Source organism: Mustela putorius, unplaced genomic scaffold (genome assembly GCF_011764305.1).
Source record: "Mustela putorius furo isolate JIRA1106 unplaced genomic scaffold, ASM1176430v1.1 tig00003854_pilon_pilon_pilon, whole genome shotgun sequence".
Lineage (NCBI taxonomy): Eukaryota > Metazoa > Chordata > Mammalia > Carnivora > Mustelidae > Mustela > Mustela putorius.
In genome coordinates, this window is record NW_025422006.1 from 4,246,525 (window position 1) to 4,271,369 (window position 24,845).

Genomic DNA, 24,845 nt, shown 5'->3' on the forward strand with positions numbered 1-24,845 from the left:
TGTTTATAAATGGAATCATCATGTATGCATTCTTCTATAAATTGCTTTTTTTCATCGCACATGATGATCATTTTGTGGATGCATATAACCCTGTTGTTTACTTATGTTCAGTGCTGGAAACTGTGCTCTTGTTTGGGATGCCTCAAGTTGTTTGCTCACTGTTCTGTTTGCAGACTTACGGTAGCCTCCATTACAGAAGTGTTGTTATGAATATTCTTGTACAGCACTCCCCACTACATCTCTGTTAGAGTTCCTCAGCATCTGTGCATCAGTAGAATTGCTGGGTCATAGGACAGGCCTACCTTCAACTCTGCTCTGTAAGTCTCACTTGTTTTCCAAAGTGGCTCTTCCACTTTTCACTCCCTCCAGCAGTAACCAAGAATGCCATTGTTCTGCAATTCTGTCAGCACTTGATATTGTCAGACTTTCTAATTTTTGCCCATCTGGTATTTATGCTATGATGTTTGTAGTTTTAATTTGCATTTTCCACTTACTAATGACTTCAAGCAACTTTGCAGAGTGTTTTGGCCACTCTTTTCTGTAGAATCCTGTTCAAGTTTTTTGGTTTTTGGGGGGACAATTTTTATTTTGAATTTTTTTTTCAAATTCTAATTCATTTGTAGGAATGATTTCTATATTCTGGATATTAATCATTCCGGTTATGTATGTGGAAAATAGCTTTTTACAGTTGGTATCTCACCTTTTCTCTTTCTTTATGGTCCTATTAGTCTTGAAGTGTGGAATTCTAAAAAAAGAAGAGAATACAAGCTTAGGAGAGAACCTTATAAACTGCCTCCACTTAGATTTTCATAAATCTGAAAATACATTCCTAAGGATAAGGGGTGAGAGTTCAACTTTGTCTCAGGTGTTGCTCAGCCATTCAATCATATGTTCATTCAGTCAGCTCCGACAATTCTGGTTTTTGGGAATGTAAGAGTAACTATTGATTAGGGTCTATTCCTGTCTTCAGAGAGGTTCTTTCTTTCTCTCTCTCTTTCTTTCTTTCTAAAGATTTTATTTATTTGACAGATAGAGATCATAAGTAGGCAGAGAGGCAGGCAGAGGGGGAGGGGGAAGCAGGCTCCCCATTGAGCAGAGAGCCCGATGCGGGGCTTGATCCCAGGACCCTGAGATCATGACCTGAGCCGAAGACATAAGCTTTAACCCACTGGGCCATCCAGGCACCTGAGAGGTCCTATTCTGATAAGAGATTGATCCTGTTGTGCCTTGTATCAGACACGACCCCAGAAAAAGAGTGGCATAAATCAGGGACTTTCTTTTTCTTGTACATTTTGTGTTCTCATATATTTTAAGGTGATTCAAGACATACTACTTCTTTTCAAAACCTTGAAAGCCTAATGCCCTTGGTTATAGTATTTTAAGGAAAAACAAGAAGAAATTAGCTAGAGACATCCTTCCATTTCCTAGCTGTAATCCTGCCTCCATCCCCAGCATAAACTTTCAGTAATCATCAGCACACCAGGGGAGGAGACATTCTAGAACTGTCTGTGTGATTGGTTTCTCCAAGAGAATCCTCTTCCTGATTAAACATATCAGTAGGATTGTTGCCCTTCTTGCAGAGTGGGGCTGCCCTCACGGGCACTTGTACCCAGAGTGTGGCTGCTGTGTAATTAGAAGGGTCTCTAGCAAGAAGCTAATCCACAGGAGAAGAAAAGAGAAAGAATTCGAAATCTTAAAACTTTTAAATTTTTAAAATATTTTTTTTACTATGTTGTGTTAGTCACCATACAGTACATTATTAGTTTTTGATGTAGTGTTTGTATACAACGCCCAGTGCTTCGCGCAGCCCGTGCCCTCCTTAGCACCCGTCACTGGGCTCAACCCCCCTTCTCCCATCCGAAACCCTTAATTTGTTTCTCAGAGTCCACAGTCTGTCATGGTTCACCTCCCCCTCCAATTCCCCCCCCTTCATTTTATAAACTATTTAAAACTTTTTACATGATTTGAAACTTGAAATAATTTCAAATTTAGGTAACTTGTAAAAATAAGAATAGTTCAAAGGCTACCCAAATTCTTTTTACCTAGACTCACCAGGTTTTCACATTCTACCCCATGTGCTTTATCATTGACTCTAGCTTTCCTCTCCTCCCCCGACATGGCTCTGTATGCACACGTGTATCAATGTTTACACATATGCGGTAGATACAGAGGTGGACGTGCACACACAGGTTCATTTTAGCAAGCGCGCGCACCTGCACGCACAGGAGTAGGGGGAGGAGGGAGAGGAGAGAGGCAGAATCTTAAGCAGCTCCACGCCCAGCACAGAACCCAATGCGGGCCTCGATCTCATAACGCTGAGATCATGACCTGAGCCGACATCAAGAGTCATTCACCTGAACCAACTGGACCCCCCAGGCTCCCCCCCCACGCACTCGTTTTCCTGAGTCAGTGATAGATGCATCATGGCTTTTTATCCTCGAACATTTCACTGTGTGTTTCCTAGGATATAATATAATATATAATATATAATATAATATAATATATTATATAAGCTATTATATAACCAAAGAAGAACCTAATTTAAAGGTGAAAAAGGCGCTATACAATGACTTGTCCGTCGAGTCTTTCGATGTTTCTGCTCAGCAGGTTCGGGGAGGCCATGGTGCGAGTGGGGAGCCCTTCACTGTGGGTGTGGAGGGACGAGAGCCTCTACTGAACCGCATCTCTGCATGTGTTTCATTTCCAGGGACACTTGAGTTTTCAAGCTTTAACACCAATGTTCTAATGAATCCCCAGAGCCATAGTTTTACATTCTCTTTGGTTTGGTCTTCTGTAGAGGATTTTTGTGTTTCCGTACTCTTTCTTTTCTGTGTCTAGCTGGGGCAGGTTGGAGGCCGGGGTGGCTCTTCAGATGCTCTGGGGACTGCACAGAGCCCTTGACATTCTTGTCGGCAGGTCCCTTTGGCCCCCGAAACCGCCCTGCATGGGGCCCTAAGGACAGGCTAGTTATAATGCATTCAGGGCCAAGCATGATTAGAACCTTCTCGGAGGATGGATTGAATGCCAGCCTGGCCCCTCCCGATGAAAACCGTGGCCTCCACCGTGCCTCCGGCTGCCGCCGTGGCCATCATGAGAGGCTCCCGTGGGCCAGGCCTTTTCACCCTGGGGGAGGGCGACCTGTACCAGCTCTTGATTTCTGCTTCTTACACTGACACTTGTCTGCACAATTTTTGGGTGGCAAAATGCAAGTGTGAACCGCACACAAAAGATTTTCCCTCTAAGAATAGGCTTTCAGAGCAGCTCGGCACACAGTGCGTGGTGCTCCTTTCGACCTTTTCATTATTTGGTAATTGAACCAGCAGACATTTAATTCTTTCCTCTGGAGTCTTCATTAAATTGCTCGGAAAAGATAAAATTGCAACGAGAAAGAAAAATGAACAAATTTAACTACCATCGCCTGTGCCTGGATACTTCTTCTCTCGCCAGGCTTCTGGGCTTTAAGTAAACAGCATATTTTAAAATTGCAGTGAATTCAATTTCAGTTGCTTTCAATGGCTCAAACTGATTTTGTAAGGGCTGACCCTCAGTCAGCAGGGTGATATGAGCGACTCCTTGTCTGGAGGGCATGTACGTGGAGTCATTTTCTGCAGGATGGTCATGAACTTGCCCAGGTACAGCCACGTGCTCTCACCCTGGGCCCCATCTGACATTTCTGGGTCAGTAATAAGAGATCATCCTTTTCCATGGAACAGGGCAGGACTGAATGTCTCCCATGGGCTTCCCAGCCCGCCCACCTCAAAATGGTAGCTCTCTCTTGCTCTCTTTTTCCTTTCTTATGTATGAAACATAGAGCAGAACCTCCAGGATCATACAGATCAGGTGGAAAAGAAAAAGGCATTAATCAAATGTATACACGTATACAGTCAAGGACGGGGGTATTCCTTATTTTCAACTGTGTACAAACACAGGTCACGTCTCTCCATCTAATTCCTCAGAGGGCCAGGAGAATAGAAGACTATGAGGGTCAGCAATCATGAATAGATTTGTGTGTTTTAAATAACTTAAAGCTCTCTGGCACCAAGATTTAACAATGTTCATAACTGTTACTGGGCCACTTACAAATTAGACTTTCCCGGTACATCGTTCCTACGTATGCCTCATTAGGATGATTTCAAAGGAGTCAGACCAGGTCTTTCTAGGTGATGGGACAGGGCAAGCAAAGGCAGGTGGAACTGGAGCCACCGTGTTCTGCCTCTCTAAACCTGCTGGATTCATGATCTAGGACGGCTCTGTTTGAAACGGGAGCCACGACACACCTGTGGCTGTTTCTGTTTCAACGCACATTGGTTTTTAAAAATGAAATTCCTCAGTCACCCCAGCTGCATTTCGAGGGCTCGGCAGCCCCAGAGGCCAATAACTGTGGAATCGGGCAGTGCAGAGAGAGAGTGCGGAGGCCGTCACTGCAGAAGGTCTTAGTGGGAAGCACCGCTGGCGAGGAGAGGACACGAGGGGCCGGACTCACTCTGTCGGCAGGTGGCGGCTGGGCTGAGGGCTGTGTTCCCTACCAGGTACTGGGGCCCTGGCCAGATTGGACTGGCTCAGCGCTAGGGGAGGTGCTCTCCCCAGTTCCTCATGCTGTGGTCATTGTTTATTCCCTGATTCATGTGTGAGATCTGTCATAGAACAGGTTCCCTAGGAAACAGACGCTGAGGCAGAGAGCTGTGTGCTGGGACTTTGTCACGGGGGCTCTCGGGGCCTGTATGTGTGTGGACACGAAGGAGGCAGGATAGCACTGGCCAGAGGAGGCCTTAAGCTGCAACATGGTCACAGTAAGGTGCACATCTAAGTCCCCAAGGTGACGCTCCCCATCAGACTTGAACCTCCTCAAGGCAAAGGCCTCTTTTTTATGCACACTCCCTTAGGAAGCGCTGTGGCTGGGAGCCATCATTGCCAACTTGCCAGCAGCTGGGGGAATGAGTCCCATGGTCCCGAAGCAAGCATCGGTCACAGCAGGTACTACAAGATCGAGATTCAGGATCCTAACTTGGGTCTGCAGACAGGAAGCTGGGGGAGAACGGAGTTAAAAGATGTAATAGGAAATCCAGGAAGTGACGGAACAAGTTGTATGACTCTAAAAGCTTGGCCATGCCACAGGGCAGTTGGTCACGTGTGCTTTAGGTGAAGCAAGACCTTCTAGAAATGGACTGCACCACCCGACATGATATACCTTCTACTGTCCAACTGTCCTCACATCCAAAGCCCTGTGAGGACACAGAGTATATGTAGGACATGATATCTTCCCTCAAGTAGTTTACAATCCATTTGGATTTCAAATGAGTGAAGTTCGCCACAAAGGACATTGAGTGCACCTGAGTGTGTGTGAGTGGCAACGATGAGAAGCGACTGTGCCAGGAACAATTCCCGTCTGCTGGGCTGGGCTAGTCAGGGAGGCTCTCAGAGAGGATTCGGGATTAGAATGGAATCCTAAAGGACGAAGGAGATGAAATGCTGTCCTTTCACACTCCACCTCTTACTGCCAACAACAGCCGTAATGGAAACCCTTGCGTTCTTGGGCGGTTTGTCCCCTTAAATGGGTGGATGATCTCTTCACAAAATGCTCGGAAGCCAATTATTGAAAGGTACTTCTCATGTTTAATCTTGAACAGTAGGATAGAGCATATACTTTGAGGTTTTCTGAAATTATCCTGATTTCAACTCTTTGAGCTGGCTTTTCCCCCCAGTATTTTTAGTGTCTCCTGCAGCTTCCTTCTTTCTTCTCGTTCTCCAGATACCAAATGCCTGAGTCATGAAGTTCCATCCAGCCCATCAACACTTTTTATTTTTGCACTGACAGGAAAAGTTAAAAGGTGGCAGTAAGGAATCACTGAAGGAAATAATACTAATAATCATTTTGCCCAGGAGAACGTTCAGAATTTAGGATGCATTTCCACATCTATAAACAAAGTTCTTCAGGACTAATCTGTGAGGGGCTTGGGGCAGATAATATCATCCCCATATTACAGATAACAAAGAACCTTGGAGAACGTAGGTCATGGAGATGGGACACAGCTTGTGAGACACGAATCCTTCCTTCCACCTCCTTCTCCAACATCCAGGTAAGCAGGGGCTCATGGTTCCCTTGGAGGTAAAGAGGTTCATGGGTTGACTAGAAGCTGGAGCTCCTACCCCTGCAACTAGTTCTTCCAGGAGCCAGGAGAAAAACCATCTTTTTATTCATGAGGAATGGATTTCGAAGAACTTCAACAGGCAGACAGGTCTGCCATGGAAGAAGGAAACCATCCTCTATTGGCAAAATGACCCAGGAACACACTCAGCAGAGGAGCAGTTTCAAGAAGTCCATGTTTGGGGTGCCACGGTGGCTCAGTCAGTTGAGCATCCAATTCTTTTTTAAAATTTTTTTATTAACATATAATATATAATATATTAGCCCCAGTGGTACAGGTCTGTGAATCACCAGGTTTACACACTTCACAGCATTCACCATAGCAGCATCCAGTTCTTGAGTCTAGCTCAGGTCTTGATCTCAGGGTCATGCTCACATCATCCTGCTGTGCTCAGAGCGGAATCTGCTCCTCTCCCCCTCTCCCTCTGCCCCTCCCCTGCCTTGTGCATACACATGCAGAAGCTCTCTTTATCTCTCAAATAAATAAATCCTATAAAAAAAGAAGTCCATCTAGAATGCCACTCCATTTGCCACAAAACCCTACCCAGGAAATAAGAACGCTTCTTACCGCTGGATTGGTGATTGACAAGGCAAGAAGGCATATGGCCAAAAACATCTATGCCTCCTCATCTCACTCAGCACCCTGTTCCTCATAAGGTAGGACCTCAACATCTCTGCTGGCATTAGAATTGATGATTCCGGAATCAGGCAGTGTGGGGTGTGTCTTCGATCCCTAGCATAATGGCCATGTGATCTTGACAAGTGTCCATGTGACTTTGGTAAGTATTAGTTTCTTATTGCTGCTGTAACAATTGACACGAACTTGAAGGCTTAAAACAACACAGATTCACTACCTTGCTGTTCTGAAGGTCAGAAATATGAAGCAGATCTTGTGGGGCTAAAATCAAGATGTCACAGGACTGTCTTTCTCTGGAGGCTCTAGGGGAGAATCTACCCTTTGCCTTTGCCAGCCTTTAGAGGCTGCCCACATTACTTGCCTAGTGACTTTGGTTTTCACCATCATCTTCTTTTCTCCCTCCCGGCTCTCTCCTGGAAAGAACCTTGTGTTTATATTGGGCCCATGGAGACCATCCAGCATACTCAACCCATCCCAATATCCCTAATTTAATCAGATCAGCAAGGCCTCTTTGCCATGTAAGGTCACATTCTCAAAAGTTTCCAGGGAGTAGGATGTATATTCTTTGAGGGGGGATGGGCATATCATTCTGTCTACCATAGTAAGTTACCTCATTTTCTCTATCTATAAATTTGTAGACAGTCCTAGTCCCTTGTGTAGGTGTTTATGAGGATCACCTGAGAAAATCGATACAGAAATTAGCACAGTGCCTGACATTCTGTAGCTTTTGTTACCATTGTTGCCATGGCAATTATCAAGACTATTATGGGGCCTCATTTCATCCACGTCTCTGTATAAATCAACCCAACAGAGATCACGGGACGGTGTCACCAGGCAACAGTGGGAGGTGTGGGTCCAGGCAGAGCACCTTTTAAAAAAAAAAAAAAAATTCTGGGTTTAAATTGCATGTTGAAGTTTCCTTTATGTTTACAGCCTAGGTGATTACAAGATGCAGGGGCTCTGCATCATGCCCAGCCCTGCTCAGAGCCTTTGTACACCTGCCAGAGCAGTGCATTAAGCAGCTCGGTAACATCTGGGTCTCAGGAGAAATTCATAGCTGTTTCTAAATCGTTTCCTCCGTAGAAACTGTGCTTGCTGACCCAAATATTCTCAGACGGCCTCAGGTGTGGTGGCTGTTGAGAGAGGACACAGCGACTTGGGCACCAGGGAATAAATAGCACAGTGGCTCCAGACGAGGCTGCGTCAGGGTCTCCTGCAGGATTTCTGTAATACGCATTGCTGGTCTCCACCCCCAGAGTTTCTGAGTCAGTAGGTACAGGCATGTGGTCCAAGAATTTGCATTTCTTTCAAGTTCTGTGGATGTTGCTGCTTAGTCAGGAAACCACACTTCGAGAATTACTGGGATTACATAACATCAGAGATGCAGCAGCCCCCGGAAGGGATTTCCCACAGTGTCTGAGTTGGGGAATTAACCTGCCCCAAGCTCCCTCCAGTCACAGCAACACCCCGTTTCTAGGATGGATGGATTTTATTACGTCCACTTTAGTAAACAGTGCAGAAAGGCTGGAAGCCCAATACTAAATGCATTGTGCACATTACCGAGACTTGGTCAAAAACAGCTGAATGGACTTCCATTTTTTTTTTCACTTTTAAAAAGTTTGCGTTTATGTTTAACCTCAATTTCCTCATTTTCCCAGTTGTATTGAGAAATAATTAACATCCGTAACTGTGTAAGTTTCAGAAATTTTTCCTTGTGATATAAATTCTTAGGATCTAGTCTCTTAACTCTTCTCTGTCATACAACAGTATTAGCCATAGTCTTTACCTTCTTTAGTACATTCTAGTACTTATTTCTAAGTAGAAGTTTGTAACCTTTGACCTGCTTGCTCCGTTTTCCCATCTCCCCACTGCCACCACTGGTAACCACAGATCCGATCTCTTTTTCTCAAGACTTTGGTGGGATTTTTAGCTTTGGTTGTGTTTACTTCTTTAGGATTCCACACATAAGTAAGATCATAAAGTACTTGTCTTTCGCTGTCTGACGTATTTCACTTAGCATAATCCCTTCCGGGTCCATTCGTGTCGCCGCAAATGGTAGGAGTCCGTCTTTTTTATGGCTGTGCAATATTCCGTTGTGTGTGTGTGTGTGTGTGTGTGTGTGTGTATCACAACTCTTTTATCCACTCATCCATTGATGAACACTTAGATCATTTCCATGTCTTGACTATTATAAAAATTGCTGCTGTGAATATGGGAGTACAGATGGCGTTCAGGTTAGCATGGTAGCTTCCGCTACACCTCCTCCCTGCATTTCTTTTTCTTGACTGAGGTATCACTGATATTTTGAAAGTGCAATAAAATTAATGTATACATCTTGAAAAGTCTGGATATGACTGTTATTGCAGTCAAGGTACTAAGCATGTCCATCACTTCCAAAAATTTCCCTGTGTTCATTTTTATTTGTATGCTTCTGTTTGCTTATGTGTTTTTTTTTAAAAATATGAACACGTAACATGAGATGTCCTCTCTTAAACATATTTTAAAATACACAATACCATATTGTTAATTACAGGTGATATGTCATACAGATTTCTAGAATGTACTCATTTGGGGCACCTGGGTGGGTCTGTTGGTTAAGTGACTGCCTTCGACTTGGGTCATGATCCCAGAGTCCTGGGATCAAGCCCTGTATCGGGCTCCCTGCTTAGTGGGGAGCCTGCTTCTCCCTCTCCCTCTGTTACTCTGCCTGCTTGTTACTCTGCCGTTCTCTCTGTCAAATAAATAAAATCCTTTTTAAAATAATAGAATATACTCATTTTTCATAACAAGAACTTCATTTTTAAAAAATTTAATTAATCTCCACCCAATGTGGGGGCTTGAACCCACAACCCCAAGATTGAGAGTCATATGTTCTTCCAGCTGAGTCAGCCGGGTGCCCTGCATAGCACATACTTTATATCCACTAAGTTCTTTGTTTCCCCTTTTCTAGCCCCTGGCAACCACAGTTCTAGTCTCTGCTTCTATAAGTTGAGCTATTTTAGACATCTCGCTTAGATGCATCAAACATTGTTTGTCTTTCCATGATTGGCTTAATAATTCAGCAAAATACCCTCAAGGTTCCTCCCTCTTGTTGCTGCAAATGGCAGGATTTCCTTCTTTTTTCAAGGCTGAACAATATTCCCTTGTATGTACGTAAACCACATTTTCTTCATTCAGTTGTTGATGAACATTTGGATTATTTCCAGGTCTTGGCTTTTGTGAATAACCTTGCAGTGAGGGTGCAGCTATCTCTTCAAAAGGCTGATTTCATATCTCAGATATGTACTCAGAAGTGAGATGGATAGATCCTGTGGTAATTCTATTCTAATGTTTGGTGGGAACCCCACACTGTTGTCCATAGCAGCTGCATCTTCCACATTCCCGCCAACAGTGTGTGAGAGTTCCAGTTCCTCCACAGCCTCACCAACACTTGTCTTTTTGCTGTTCTTTAGAAATAGTCCTCCTAACAGGTGTGAGGTGATCTCTCGTTGTGGTCTGGCTCTGCATGCCTATGGTGCTTAGGAATGTAACAACAGTTCCGTCTGTTTTATTTATTGGGCTTCTGGATCAACTTTTATTTCGTAACAGTCTGAAGGCCAAAAAGAAGTTTTGAAATTGATATCCAATTTTCTCAGTTTACAGAGGGGGGCTAGAGCAGGGGTTTGCCCAAATGCACAGCTGTCCTTCCTTGGCTGTAGAGAGGTCGTGCTTACAGCCAGCACCGGCGCGGTGGTCATCTCGATATTTAAACTACAATTCCGACAACTCCTCAGCTCACTTCGCATCATCTAAAATATACTCTCCTTCAGCCAGAGTCTTTACTCATGGCCACTTGGCTCCTTGTTCCTCCCCTAACCCTGAGCAGCCCCCATTGTGTGTGGCTATTGTCCGCCCCTGTGCGAGGCTCCGTTTAATTCTGGGCATTAGAGGAGAGAAGGCCGCATGTTTTCAAAAAAGTGCCTGCTGACCTAAAGAATTTTTCTGCGTGGCAGCTCCATGATTTCGGGGAGTTGTGATCAGGCCGCACGTTTTCTTGGCAAGCCAAGCAGGAAGGTGGGACAGACTGTAATTTCAATTCATCCGAATAAGAAAGGTATCATTTGAGCTCTCCTGGGGAATGAAACTAAAAAGCATTTTGATGGTTGCTTACTTATCATTGCTAAAATGGTTTTCATGTCTTCGAATTCCCTTCAGCCCCAGCAGCGAATTCGCTTCTGTCTCACACCCTTCCCCTCCTGGCCCTCAGACCCAAATGTACTTTCTCCAGTCGGTTCCAGGCAGCTTGAGAGTTTCACCCTGTGGGAAGTGCCACAAGAGAGGAAACAACCCAGGATGCATGCTGGCTGCGTGATACTCTCGGGGGCCAGGCCAGCGTCTGGAGAGCAGAGTACTCAACCAGATCAACAGGTTGGCTTCCCCCCACAATGTGAAATAATCGTTGTGACTCCTTATTTTCCACAGCCCTGATGAGTCCTCCTCTGCTCTGGGCTGATGGTTTGGCCGTCGGGAAGCCTCCGATTGCTGTCCAATCTTGCTCTTTTCATCTGCTGTAGCTGAGGAGATGATAACTGGTTTGGCCACCTGGGTAACTTTTTAATGATCTGAAAGACCACAAGGAGCCAGCCTTTCCTTTGTGCAGTCCCTCATTCAGCAACCTAATAGCTAGCTGGAAAGAGCTTTCGCGAAAAGAAGAAAGTCTGCTCCTCTCCGGCAGGAGCAGTAGGAGCGCACGATTCTCTGATTAAACTCTCACGCTGCGCCTATGATGGGGCATCTGAACTGCTTGAGACGGGCCGACCGCTGAGGTTCCTTGGTATTTGCCTTGACGCTTTCCTGCCAACAAGCCGTGAGATGACAGATGAGTGTCCCTCAACTTGAGTGTGGATGGCAAGAAAAGTGCCCAAGAGACGGCTGGGACCCAGCCGCAACCCTGGGGCCGTGCTGGAAGGGAAATGTGGTTTTCTTAAGGGTTACCCTCTGTGCACGTGAACTTCAATCAGGAGTGACACCAAAGCTTGCACCACAGGGGAGGCAGGACGGGAACAAAAACAGAGTCTCTCCTCTGCCCCAGAGGACAAGCGGCCTCTGCTCACAGGTGCCAGACTTAGAACGGAAAGCAGGGAAGGCTTTTCTCTCCTCCCTAAACTCGTTTTCACAGTATAACCTTGGGCACCTCAGCACCTCTCTCCTGTCGTATTTAAGAAAGCAACTGCTTAAGTGTTGGAGCAGCCAGCGCTCGAGACAGGGACCCCGTCATTCCTGTGTCTAACGTACATGCGCAGTTATTTGGGGTCTCGTGACTGGCGTACATTTTCGGTGCTCCTGTCAACAGATGCGGAGTGATTTATTTGGAAAGCTTTGTATCTACGAGTGTATTAACTTATTATGTGCATTATAAACGTATTCCAAAGGTAAAATGATGAGATATCATTATGCATTCACCAATAGCTAAAATTCAAAAGGCTGACAATAAAGCCACTGGGAGCCACTGTGGGTGGGAACAGAAAATGACACAAGAACCTTCAAAGCCATCGGGCAGTTTCTCTTAGAGTTACACATGTACTGCCCCAGGACCCGGCAGTTTGACTCCTGGGCGTTTACCTAAGAGAAATGAAAATACGTGTGTACGCAGAGATGTGCCCGCAGAAACCTGGAAGGCACCCAAACGTCCATCAACAGATGGAAAGACGAACTGTGGTCCGTCCAAACAGTGAAGTATGAGTAAGCCATGCAAGCGAATGCACTGCTTCTCCACGTCACAGTATGGATGAATCTCAAAATACCGTGCTGAGTAAAGGAAGCCAGATGCAGAGAAGCGCATTACTCTCCATGTGAATTTCTGAAATAGACCGAACTGATCAGTAGTGATGGCACATCCGTGGTGAGGGGCTGAAGCAGGGTCAACGTGGACTGGACAGAGGTGTGGAGGCAGTGGGCGGAAGACGGATGGCTTCCATATCTTGATCACGGTGCTAGTTACACGAGCTTATGTGTTTATTGAAACACATCGAAGTGCACACTTCATGTTACATTACATGGAAATGATTCAACAAATATGCACTAAACATGTGGGGTTTTTGTTTTGTTTTTTTTTAGAGAGAAAGAGTATAAGCTTGAGTAAGGAGAGAGAGGGAGAGAGAGAATCTCCAGCAGACTGCCCCCCGCAACTGCTGACGTGGAGCCCAACACAGATCTCGATCTCATGACCCTGAGATCATGACCTGAGCCGAAATCAAGAGTCAGATGCTCAACTGAGTCAGCCGCCTAGGTGCCCCTGAACATGCTGTTTAAAAGCAAAAGTAGACTTCAATTCACTTCTGTCAGGAAATCTTAGTCCCTGCAATAATATAAGAACCAGAAATAAAATGATTGAAAGGAAAGAAAAGATAAGATAAAGATGAAAATTCACATGATTTTTTTAAAAATTTCATTTTATTTAAATTCAATCAATTAGCATATAGTGTATTACTAGCTTCAGAGGTAGAGTGCAGTGAAAATCCACATGATTTTTAAGTGTGTATATTTCACTAATGACACATAAAAACTTACAAAGTTAATGTGCCTTAAAATATCGATTTAATATTTGGTAAGAATATGATTTAAAGGCCTGGTTCTATGTTGAATTTATTTTGATACTTTTTTATGAGGGCTCTTGCCACTGGGTAGAAGACATACAAAAATATGTAAATTCAAATGGAAGAAAGGTAAAATGAGTGGAGCTAAATAAATCACGATATTCATTTTTCAGCCCATTATGCAACACATTTGAAATTCAGTTAATACATTTCTCTGATGTCAATCAGGTCTTACAAAGTAATCAGAAGGTGCTACAATTTTACATTTTTAAGAAACAGATTTCAAATTACTAAAATTCTTTTGGAAGACCGTTGAACATAAGAGAAAATTACGTTCCCCAGTCTTTATAATTTTGCAGCTATGAGATTTATCATTTTCTGAAGCAAAATCAGCTAACAATGAACTATCCCCCAACAACCACTTCCACAATGTTCTTCCCATAGCACAAGTTCCTTTTCAAAAATAGCTCCTTCTTCATTCATTATGAAAAACCATCTTTTTAGAACTATTTTTATTATTTTAAATTTATAGAAAATCTGAAAAAAATCACCCAAAGACTTTAAAGATGATTTTAAGGAGATTCACTAGATATTTACATTTTTCTCTCCTCACACACAGACGCTTTAGTGTGTATTTCTGAGAACAAAGGAATTCTCTTATCTACACAACAGTATCAAAATCAGAAGATTTAGGTGATACAGTTCTATCCCCCAAATTTCCTTCATATCAGGAGCAACTTGTTTATGTTTTCAAGAATGTCTTCCAGGGGCGCCTGGGTGGCTCTGCTGGTTAACCATCTGCCTTCTGCTCTGGTCATGAACCCAGGGTCCTGGGATCCAGTCCCACATCAGGCTCTCTGCTCAGCGGGGAGTCTGTTTCTCCCTCTCCCTCGGCCTGTCGGTCTACTTGTGCGCTCTCTCTATCTCTCTGTCAAATAAATAATTTTTTTAAAAAAATCTTTTTTAAAAAGTCTGTAAAAAAATTTCTGACAACTACCTGTCATCCAGAAAATTTCAGCAGGAATTTAACAGGAAAACTCCATGACTCGTCCGTCCATGGAGTAACGTTTCCATCGACCCTGCTGTGGAATAACCAGGGCAGGCTTGGCGCTGTGGTCATTTGCAGGGAGATCCCCATGTTCTTACAAAGTACTGTAAACCGTCTGCTCTCTCTTATAGGACCTTCTTCCAAATACATAAAATTATACACACAAATGAAGTCCCATAGCCCCACGTGGACTTATTACTTCAAAGATGCATCTCTCATAACCTATGATGTGTGTTCGTGGGCATTAATATTAGCTGCCTTTATTAGTGATCATCGTCAGTGTTTGTCGGTCAGGACTAGCTACGTTTTGAGAACATTTTTTGTTTGTTTTGTTTTGTTTTGTTTTTTGATGATACCGTTTTTATTTTGGAGAGATGCTCTGGAGAAAAATTAAACACACACAAAAAAACAAAACAACACCACAGAGATGCTCTGGGAAACTTGGAGAGATTAGGTTTGCTTAGAACCACCCCAGAATAGTGCGAATGAGAACTGCAGAATTTGGATCCAACAAACCTGATACTTGGGCTGTTGTAGCGCTTAATTAATACAGGTTCGTCTGTCTCTCTCTCTATACACATGTCATCATATATATATAGCATATGTACTGTGTCTTCTATGTATACTGTATCCGAATAGACACATATATCTCAGGATAGGTGAAATTTTTTACCAAGGTTCTGCTAAGACAACAAAAGGCTAACTTCTCAGGCCAATAACAACAAGAGGCTTATATTTTTGCTCACGTACATGTTCATGGTTATGACGTTTTTATTGACTAAAGCAAGTCACATGACCAAGGCTGATGTGAATGGGGCAGAAAAGTGTGGTTTTACCAAGGAGAGGGGAAGAGAGTCGTTGTGAACCATGTGGAAACAGCTTGGTTTCTTCGTCTTCAAAAATCAGTCGGATTCTGTAAAATCCATTGGTCAGGCTTTTTGTTTGAAATCACAAAAGGGTAAGTCACAATGGCTTGAGAGAAAAGAGAATTTATTTATTGGCTCGTATCATCAGACTGTCCAGAGTAGCTAGTGACCCACACAGGGATCAGCCTCTCTGTCTCTGTCTCGTTCTGCCTCTCCCCTTCTCTCCCTCCTCCGCCTGCTTCCCTACTGGAGCTCTGCTTCCTTCTCCGTGGGGTTCATTCTCCTGCTCTAGACAGTCCACCTTCATGTCGGGGGGCAGACCACAGGCAGTCCCTGAATAACATGCTTTCAGACCCATAGAAAACAAGTGATCTTCTCCAGGTCTACGCGAAAAAGGAAATCCTAGGCAAGTATTTCCATGAGTGCAGCTACCTGTTCTTCTGCTCACCATGCTCAGAGGAGTGGAGTGCTCGGGTGGCTTGGACCGGGTCCCTACGCCGGCCTCTGGGGCTGGGCCGGGGGAGGCTGGCTGCCGTGGGCAGCCTTACAGCCTCACACGGTCGGAAGAAAGAGGGGAGTCAGAAGTTCCCAGATGGGGGGGCGGGGAGTTCCTGCCCGGGTGAACCCAAGCCAGGGGCCGCGCACATACCTGCCTCACTCCCTCTAAGTAAGATAAAGCTTGGGGAAGTCTTTCGTACATTGGAAAGCATTGTCCAAATGCTAGCTGCTGTCCTTATTCCTTTAGAGTTGAGTAGGAAGCCCCATTATCTACCGGGGTGAATGGACGCTGGTGGCCGGCGAGCACTGTCCCCCTACGTTCACTCAGGTGAAAGTAAAAGTTACACCAAATAGGAGGTTAGCAGGCAACCGACCAAGGCAGTGACAGAAACGGAATTGTCTTAAACCTAGACATGGTGCTTGTTACTTCGGAATGAGATCGCACCTGCCAGACAACTAGAGGGCGACGGTATCAGGAGTGGAGCGAGATGCATGTTCTGCAGGCTCCCGGCTCCCTGGAGTGGGGCTAGCGCATGTTCCCGAAGAATAAGACACAGCCCCCCTCTTGAATTCATGCCTCACTCCAGCCACATCCTGATAGCTCCAAATATGCAGATGGCGTCAAAGAAGGATCGGGGCAAATTGACTGGATTTTTCACTTTTCCTCCTGATGCCTTGACAGCCTGTTTCTCATGCTTACTGTTTAATTTGATTCCTGGGCTCGAGGCAGCACGCTCTGCATTGCAGCTGTGCACAGTTCGTTTGAAAGGGCTTCATCGGCAAGGCCAAAGGCAGGAAGCTCACTGCCGGGACACCTTGACGAATCGATCCCTTGGGAAAGAAGCGCCTTTATAATGAAGTCACAAAAGAAATCTTCATAAATCCTTGGAAGCCCAGCAGTGTGCATGTGTGAGTGCAACCGAAATACTTCCCAGAAGACCTTGTTGAAGGTAAATAAGGCCAATACAAAGCAGAATTTTTTTTAAAGATTGGCTATTGCCCAAGCATCATTCTTGTACTCACCTCCTGGTGCACACACGGGCACGCACGCGTGCACACACACACACACACATGCTTTGCATCCATCTCTGTTGTGACACACTGCCCCTGCCTCCAGCACCCAGTGTCCCTTGCTTTTCCAGTCAAAACATGGAAGTAGAAGAAATACTTGTCACTGTCCCCTGTTGATTGATCAGTCAGGTTGCTCCTGGGTTAATGAATTTCACCCTCTAGACCAGCCGTGCATGTTGGGCCTTGATCTCTAACTGCAGTTAAATGACAGCTTTAGAGAAGAAAGGGGTATGTGTGTGTGTGTGTGTGTGTGTGTGTGTGTGTGGTGGGGGCTGTCTGGAATCACACTGAACTGTATCGTGACAACAGTGCTGACAGTGTTTCTGATCCAGTCTCCACAGCCAGAGTGGGGGCCAATGACAGGGGCTCTGTGGCTTGGTGAGCTTCCCCCTTCCCAGAGCCTTACTTGGCTGGGGCCCCTGCCCTGTAACTGGCTTCCAGAAAGGCCCCGTCTCCATCCTGACTCCATTCCAGGAGGCAGAGCTGCCTCAGGGGAGGTGAAGATTCATGGACAGATGTTCTTCTTTGCTTTTCCTTTACCACCTGTGTGTCATTTTGCTGGGGCTGCCAGAACAAAGTGCCACACGCTGCGTGGTCCACACAGTAGGAGTTTTAGTTTTTCAGTGTTAGAAGCTAGACATCCGAGATGAAGGTTGGTTTCTTCTGAGGCCTCTCCCCTGGCCTTGTGGATGGCTGTCTTTTCCCTCTGTCTTCACGTGGCCGTATTTCTGTATGGCTCTGTGTCCTCATCTCCCCACAGAAACACCATCATGTTGGATTAAGGCCACCCTGATGGCTTCCTTGTGGTGGAAAGACCCCGACTCCAGATATAGCACATTCTGAGGTACTGGGGGTTAGGACTCCATTGGATGAATTTTGGGTGGATGCAGTTAGCCCATAACAATGCAGCTTCCTCCCCTCCCCTGACCACTGGTCTGGCTTCTTCCCCTCCCTTAACTGCCGAATCCAGGGCAAAATGGGCTGGCCCAGGTCCCTAGTTACCAGATGGATGGAGTCAGAGAGAGGAACTAAGAAATCTTCCCCCCAAAAGACAAAGCCAAGGAACCCTTGAAATAGGGCTTGAGAAGCTTGGCAGAGTTGAAGTGGTCATCAGAAGCTGAGGTTTAGACGCGAGGAGTCTGTTCTCATTAGAGTCTGAGGACACAGATGAGGAATGACAAATCAAAATGGCGACAGGCGGGCAGTCTGGGCCAACACAGGAGTTAGTACACTCTAGCCCATAGCTCTTTCTAGAAGTCTGTGCCGTTGGGACCTGGGATAGGATGGGCTTTAACCCACCCTTACGTGATTTATTCAAAATCTGGGCTTTCTCTTCCTTGCTTTGCTGTTTCTACTTCATGATTTTCTGACATTATGAACATTGTTCTCTGCTTAAAATCTCCCTCTGCCCTAGTGCTGACCTGGCAGCTCCAACATGACCTTCCAGATTTCACTAACATGTCACTCCTGATGTAAAGCCTACCCAACTCAGTACATTTTCAATATGACTGTTCAGAGATCCGACTGGGCTACCAAGTCGCGTGGGAAAAGAGACACATCTTTGCCCTTCTTGAGTCCCCACAGATGGAAGATACCAGCAAATGCTTATCCCGTGAATGTTTTGAAAGAGTTGTCTTTGAACTCACTTGGTTCATGTGTCCCTTCACGTGTCTCTCATTCTGCCGTGTATATAGGGAAGCATAAGGTATTTAGCTCAGTGCCTCAAGTAGCATATGAAGTGTTGGGAATGGCTAAGAACGTAGACTCTGATGCCAGGTTGCTTGGGTTTGAGCCCTGGCCCCAGTGGATATTGGTTTGATGCCTGTCTCAGTTTGCTAGGCTTGCCATCACCAAGTACCACAAACTGGGTAGCTTCAATGCAATTCATTGCTGGCCAGTTCTGGAGGCTGGAAGTCTGAGATCAAGGGGTGGCAGGGCTGGTCCCTGCTGAGGGCTGTGATGGAGAGTCTGTGGCCGCGCCTCCGACTGTCTGGTGGGGGGTTGCTGGAATCCTTGGTGTGCCTTGTTTTCTGCGGCACCATCCTGACCCCCGCCTACATCTTCACCCGGTCCCCTCTCTGTGTGCACGCCTCACCCACAGTCAGCCTGGATTAGGGGCCCCCGCTACCCCACTGTGATTTCACCCTGGCAAATTCCGTTTCCAAATGAGGTCACATTCTGAGCAACATAGGAATTTTGGAGGGACACATCCACCCATAACAGTGCCCCTTGGCAAAGTACCTGGTTTCCGTTTCCACATTAATTAGCAAAGTAGACTAATAAATAATACAGCCAACCTTCTAGGGGTGAGTGTGACCGAATGAATGAATGTATGTGAGGTGCTTAAGACCGGGCGTGGCGCAAGGAAGCCCGGCACCAGCATGAGCTCTGACTTTTGGCTGTGGGTATGTTCAGCTCCTTCACTAAGCTGTTGTGGCAGGGATGCTGCTTGGTCCCGTTGCCAATGGCATCACATTAAACACAGCGCTCTGCACCCGACACGCAGTCTCTAAGCTGAACGGGTCACACGGATCGTGAGGCAGGGGCAACTCAGAGCCCCCAGGGCTGGGGTTAAAGCCCACCCGCTTTTGAGAGACTGTCCCTTTGATAGATCGCTCTGTAGCATGCCAGTCTCATAGTTGGGCCGCAAAAGGTCGGCCTGGGAGGAATTTGAAACCCTGTCCTCTTTCTTGGTTTCTTCCTGAGGTTTCCCCCTTTCTGAGAAATGCTCAGGGGGTGTGGTGTGACAAAGGCAGATGCCGTTCCGTCTCCAGGTGCAGAGCGCGCCCAGCCTGAGCGGCTCACCGTCCGCTGCCGGCGGGACGGCTCTGTGGTTCTCTGCTCGGTTGTGGCATTATCATCCCTGCGAGGCAGGAAAAAGAAGGGAAGAGCGACGTGGTGTTTCTTCCTCAGAGGCCTGGGTGGGCCATCTGGCAATCTTCACATCTCGGTGCCAGAATGAATAACATGCTTTGGGTGACTCTTGAAATGTTTTATTCAGGGGCGATGTTGTTTTAACCTCTGCGCTTCCCACCGCTTCCTAGCTGATGGAAGTCTTTTCTCTCCTCTGCTTGAAAAGTATGTGGAACACAGCCCGGTAGAGACTTAGAAACCAGCAGGAGAATCCCTCCGCTGGTCTGAATAGCAGCTAAGGATGGAAGAGGTGGCTGAGTGTTTCCTCCTCAAGCAAGGACAAGGAAACAACGTGCACTTGTCATGCAGCCAATTTATGAGGCAGGGTCTGGACCCAAAGGATGCAGCAACTCGGATCTCCCTCTACTTGCAACCAAAAGGGGGGACCATCTCCCTGTGGGAGTCCCGGGGCTGGAATGCAGACTACTTGCTTGTGGGACAGGGAGTTCAGCATCCAGCCTTGACCGGGTTCCTCACGGGATTCTTGGAATTAACAAGTCACGTCAGTTTTCTGGGTCTCATTTCTGCCTTTTGTACATGAGGTTGCTGAGCTGTCACGGATCGTTGAGGCTCCCTTCTGGGTTTTCACTGTCTCCGTCACCTTTCATAAAGCAGTAGACCCCTGGTCTTCTGTCTCCAGGCTAAACATGAGCCCTCTAGTTTGTGACTGTCCCTTCTTCAGTTGCTCTCCTGAAGCTCAGTGCCGAGAGCCATGTGATACCGTGATGATGTATCTAAAAAGATACATGTTTGGTCTTCGTCTGGTTTCTGACACAGAGCTCCTCTTTAAACCCTTGGAATTTCCTGTAAAGTTGTCTTTTTCATGTTCATGAGGTGACTTTTGAGAAGGGACAAAGGAGCAGGGCCAGCTGTGGGGGCTGGTTGCCGGGAGCCAACCCTGTGATTGGAAGATTGGAAATTTCGGTCCCCCCCCTACCTTGGCGGAGAGGTGAGGGGCTGGAGATGGACTTCAGTTGCCAATGCCTGAAGGTTTAATCAGCCCTGCCTATGTAGTGAAGCCTCCATAAAAACCCAAAGCGGTTAGGTTAGAGCTTCTGGGCTGGTGGCCGCAGGGAGATTGGAGACAGCAGGTGCGGCTGGAGAGAGCACAGAAGGCCTGCACCCCTTCCCCAGACCCTGCCTTGTGCCTCTGTTCCAGCTGACTGTTCCCGAGTCATCGTGGTTTATAATATACCGGCCTCGTAAGTGAAATGTTTCCCTGGGTGCTGGGAGCTCCAAGCAAGTAAGCAAACAGAGGAGGAGGCCGAGGGAACGTCCGACCCGTAACCACTCCGTCAGGGGCGCCGGTCACAACCCGGCCTTGCCGTCGGCATCTGAAGGGAGCGTGGCGGCTTTGTAGGACTGAACCCTTACCCTGTGCAGTCTGATGCTGGCTCCGAGTGCCGTCAGGACAGAGGTGAGTTCTCAGTCTCCCTGGAGAATCGCTCCGTGCTGGGTGGGAAGCCCTTGCACACACACATCAGAACTGGGTCCAGGAACCTGAAAATAACCTGTATTTTCTAAATTGCCTCAAACTGAGCTCAGGCCTTAAATGAGCCCCTGAGCCTGTCTTACAAGTAATTATAGGAAACAAAGGACACGGGGCGCCTGGGGGGCTCAGTTGTTAAACATCTGCCTTTGTCTCAGGTCAATATCCCAGGGTCCTGGAATCGAGCCCTGCTTTGGGCTTCCTGCTTGGCGGGAAGCCTGCTTCTCCCTCTCCCACCACCCCACTTGTGTTCCCTCTCTCACTGTCTCTCTCTCTATCAAATAAATAAAATCTTCTTAAAAAATAAAAAGAGAGAGAGGGAGAGAAGAGAAACAAGGGACACATGAAGTCAACTCTATTTCTTAATACTGAGAAGTTATGTGAGTGCCTCAGCAAGAGTGTCTCTACCTGTAAGTTGAAGACTCTCCATCGCCACCGTGCATGCGTGTGAAAGGAGAACTTTTTCTAACTCACAGTATTTCAGACACCAGATGTGGGGGGTATTGTTCTGTATACCACCCAGTTTTCCAACTCTCTGGTCATAGAACTTAATTCTGACACCAGCTACTTGGAACCTGTGTCAGTTCCAGAGGTTGAAGAGCTCAGACCCAGAAGACTGCTCTCACTTCAGACACCATTTGTGAGGGACGCGTCCCCTGGGTACCATATTGTGCCCATACTGGCTCCTAAGTCAGAGGTGCCCACAGACTCACTCCATTTTGATAATTCGCTAGAGCAGTTCAAAAACTTAGGGAAACATCTACTTACATTTATCAGCTTGTCGTAATGGACATTATAAAGAACACAGATGAACGGCCAAAGGGAGGGTCCCAAGCTTGGGAGCATCTGCCCCTGAGAATTTGGGACGCACTACCTTCCTAGCATGTGGATGCAGTCACCAGTGCAGAAGCTCCCCAAACCCTGCAGTGTGGGAATTTCTTATGGCGACTTCATCATGTAGGCTTGACTGTTTCTTAATTCTGTCTCCAGCTCCTCCCTCTACAAGGATGAAGGCTGGGGCTGAAAATCCCAAGCTTCTTTCTAGTTCTCGATGACCAGCCCCCATCCTGAAGCTAACCAGGAGCCCACCAAGACTCTTGTCACTAGAACAGAGGATTCTCCTATCACTGCTGCCCCCCGCCACCCAGGAAATTCCAAGGGATTTAGGATTTCTGCATCAGGAACTGTGGGGGTTAGAGACCAAAGATGTGTATTTCTTATTACGTCACAGCATGTTCGTGAAATCTTGGGCATAACATTGAAATTGAGAGAATGAAATACAAAGAGTAAAAATCATTCCTGGACCTCACCTTTAACTCGGGGCTTCTTAGTAGAGGACTGAAGTCCTTGATAACGGACAGAAACAGATGAAGGGTCTTCCAGGAATAAATTGGCAGGTCACTTGCTGAAAGAGCTTGCTGGAACACTTGGAGGAGTAATGAATCGGTTAAGGCTTCAACTGGCCGGGGATGAGATTTTCTCTGGCAAGCTTAACTGAGGCAATGTGTGGTTCGGAACTGTCTTGGAAGAAAGATGCTTTGTAAGTATAGAGTGATCTGGGTCAGTGGGCCCAAATCGTGACTGGATATCATCTGAAGCAGGAAGGAATGGGATTTGGAAGAAGTTCTGAAACCTCTCGTCTTGACTGAATAATCCCTGTAACAAGGAGACAGAGAAAAGGGAGATACACGCCAATCGAGATCCAGATTCTAAGAGTCTGTGACTTTTTTTAACGAGTGGAATAAGTGTGCTTTTATTCAGCCCTAGTTTCTTAGTAGAGCCCCCAATGTGTTTATCCTAGAAATCCTTAATTACGTTTCATTTCGTAATAGAGTTCCATGAAATGTCATGGTTTTCTTTAGCTCTGTGTTCGGTTCTGTTGTCGCAGATATCCCCAGTGATTCCTAACACTGTTTGTTTGACCTTTCAGAAATGTGGTTTTTTGTTTTTTGTTTTTCCATGACCAGCCTTCTTAGACTGGGTGCTCTTATTCCTAGGTAGGAAAGAAAAGGAATTTCAGAATGCCTGGGCTACATTTCTGTGACCTGCGCATTTCCTCGGTCCTCCGTACAAATGAGCGGCTCCACACGCTCACCTGCGGCCTCCCCAGAGCTCTGTGGAGCAGGCTGCCGGTCGGGCCTCTCCTCGCCTGTCACTGGTGGCTCTTCAAGCCGAGGCCAGGCTGATTACCTGAACTTCACCTTTAAGGAGAAGGCACTTGCAAAGATGAAACTTGGGAAGTTTAGTAAAACCCGAGACAGTTTTTATGCCCACGTAACATTTGGTGGAAAATAAAATCCAAATAACCTTTATCCTTTCCTACTTAAATTGTCAAAATGTAGTTTGGTCTGAATTATTTTATAGCCATGGAGATTTTTTTTTCAGCCAAGCTCCCCACTTTGCTGTGGCCTATAACTAGTTTGCTCGTATTCTTTTTATAACATCTCCGTGGACTCAGGCATTGCTGCTAAAAACTTAAGTCAAGAATTGGGAGACTATGTACTCAGGGAAACAAACCGAGGGTTTCAGAGGGTCTCAGAGCGGGGAATGGGTGAGCCCAGCGACGGGTGTTAAGGAGGGCACGTACTGCACGGAGCACTGGGTGTTGTATGTAAACAGTGAGTCATGGAACACTGTGCTAAAAATTAATGATGTACTGTATGGCGACTAACATAATAAAATTAGAAAAACAAAACAAAACAATTTCTTTCATGACCAGTTGCTATAAAAAAGCAGAATACTCAGGGTCCCTGCGTGACTCAGTGGGTTAAGCATCCAACTCTTGGGTTTTGGCTCCAGTCCTGATCTCTGGGTCATGGGATCAAGCCTGTGTTGGTCTACTTGAGATTCTCTCTCTTCCTCTCCCTCTGCCCCACCCCCACAATTGCTTGCTCACTTGCACTCTCTCTCTCTAAAATAAATAAATCTTTTTTTTTTTTTTAAAGCAGAGTACTCTTAGTAGATTTAAATCAATTTGAATTTCGCTTTTTCTTATCTGTAGAGTAGAACTACTAATGTCTCTGTCACAGCTGTGGAACAGACACGTGATAATAAATAAAACACACTCTGTGGGAGGTAAAGACCCACTATGATAAGTTGATTTACCAAAAGCAAAGCCACTAAAATAAAATTATATAAATATATAATCACACACCCTAACTAAAATTATAGTTATATTATCATGTACTGTATACTGTTGATAGGTTTGCACAGCGGAAGCCAATGAAAAGTTAGCTTTTATTAACATCCTAATATTTAGCATTCTTCTAAAGCTCATAATTATTCTGGAGGCCACAGACCTCGACACCCTGAAGACTGCTCACGGATGGGGTAAAAATTGCCGAGTGGGGAACTGACGCATTTGCGTAAGAGGAGGGGTCGGTGGCGGGAGCAGTGTCTCCACTCTTCCCTCTCAGCTCTCCACTGCTGTGTGCTCCCCTGGAGCCCGCAAGTAGCCTGACTGTAGGAAGCCAAGGGGTAAACATTGATCTGAGACTTTAAACCCTGTGGTTCTGCTCAGATTATCAGGGTTGCGAGGCCCCTTGGTCTGAACAAGACCTCCAGCATTTATCCGCTGGTTCATCTCCATATAACACAAAACCC

At 46.0% G+C, this 24,845-nt stretch overlaps 1 protein-coding gene across 3 annotated transcripts in view; it reads left to right on the plus strand.

The window, feature by feature from the left end:
- LOC101677624 (histone-arginine methyltransferase CARM1-like) overlaps positions 1 to 24,845 on the plus strand; it is a 255,756-nt gene that overhangs the window by 166,588 nt on the left and 64,323 nt on the right. The gene's annotated exons all lie outside the window — the stretch shown is intronic.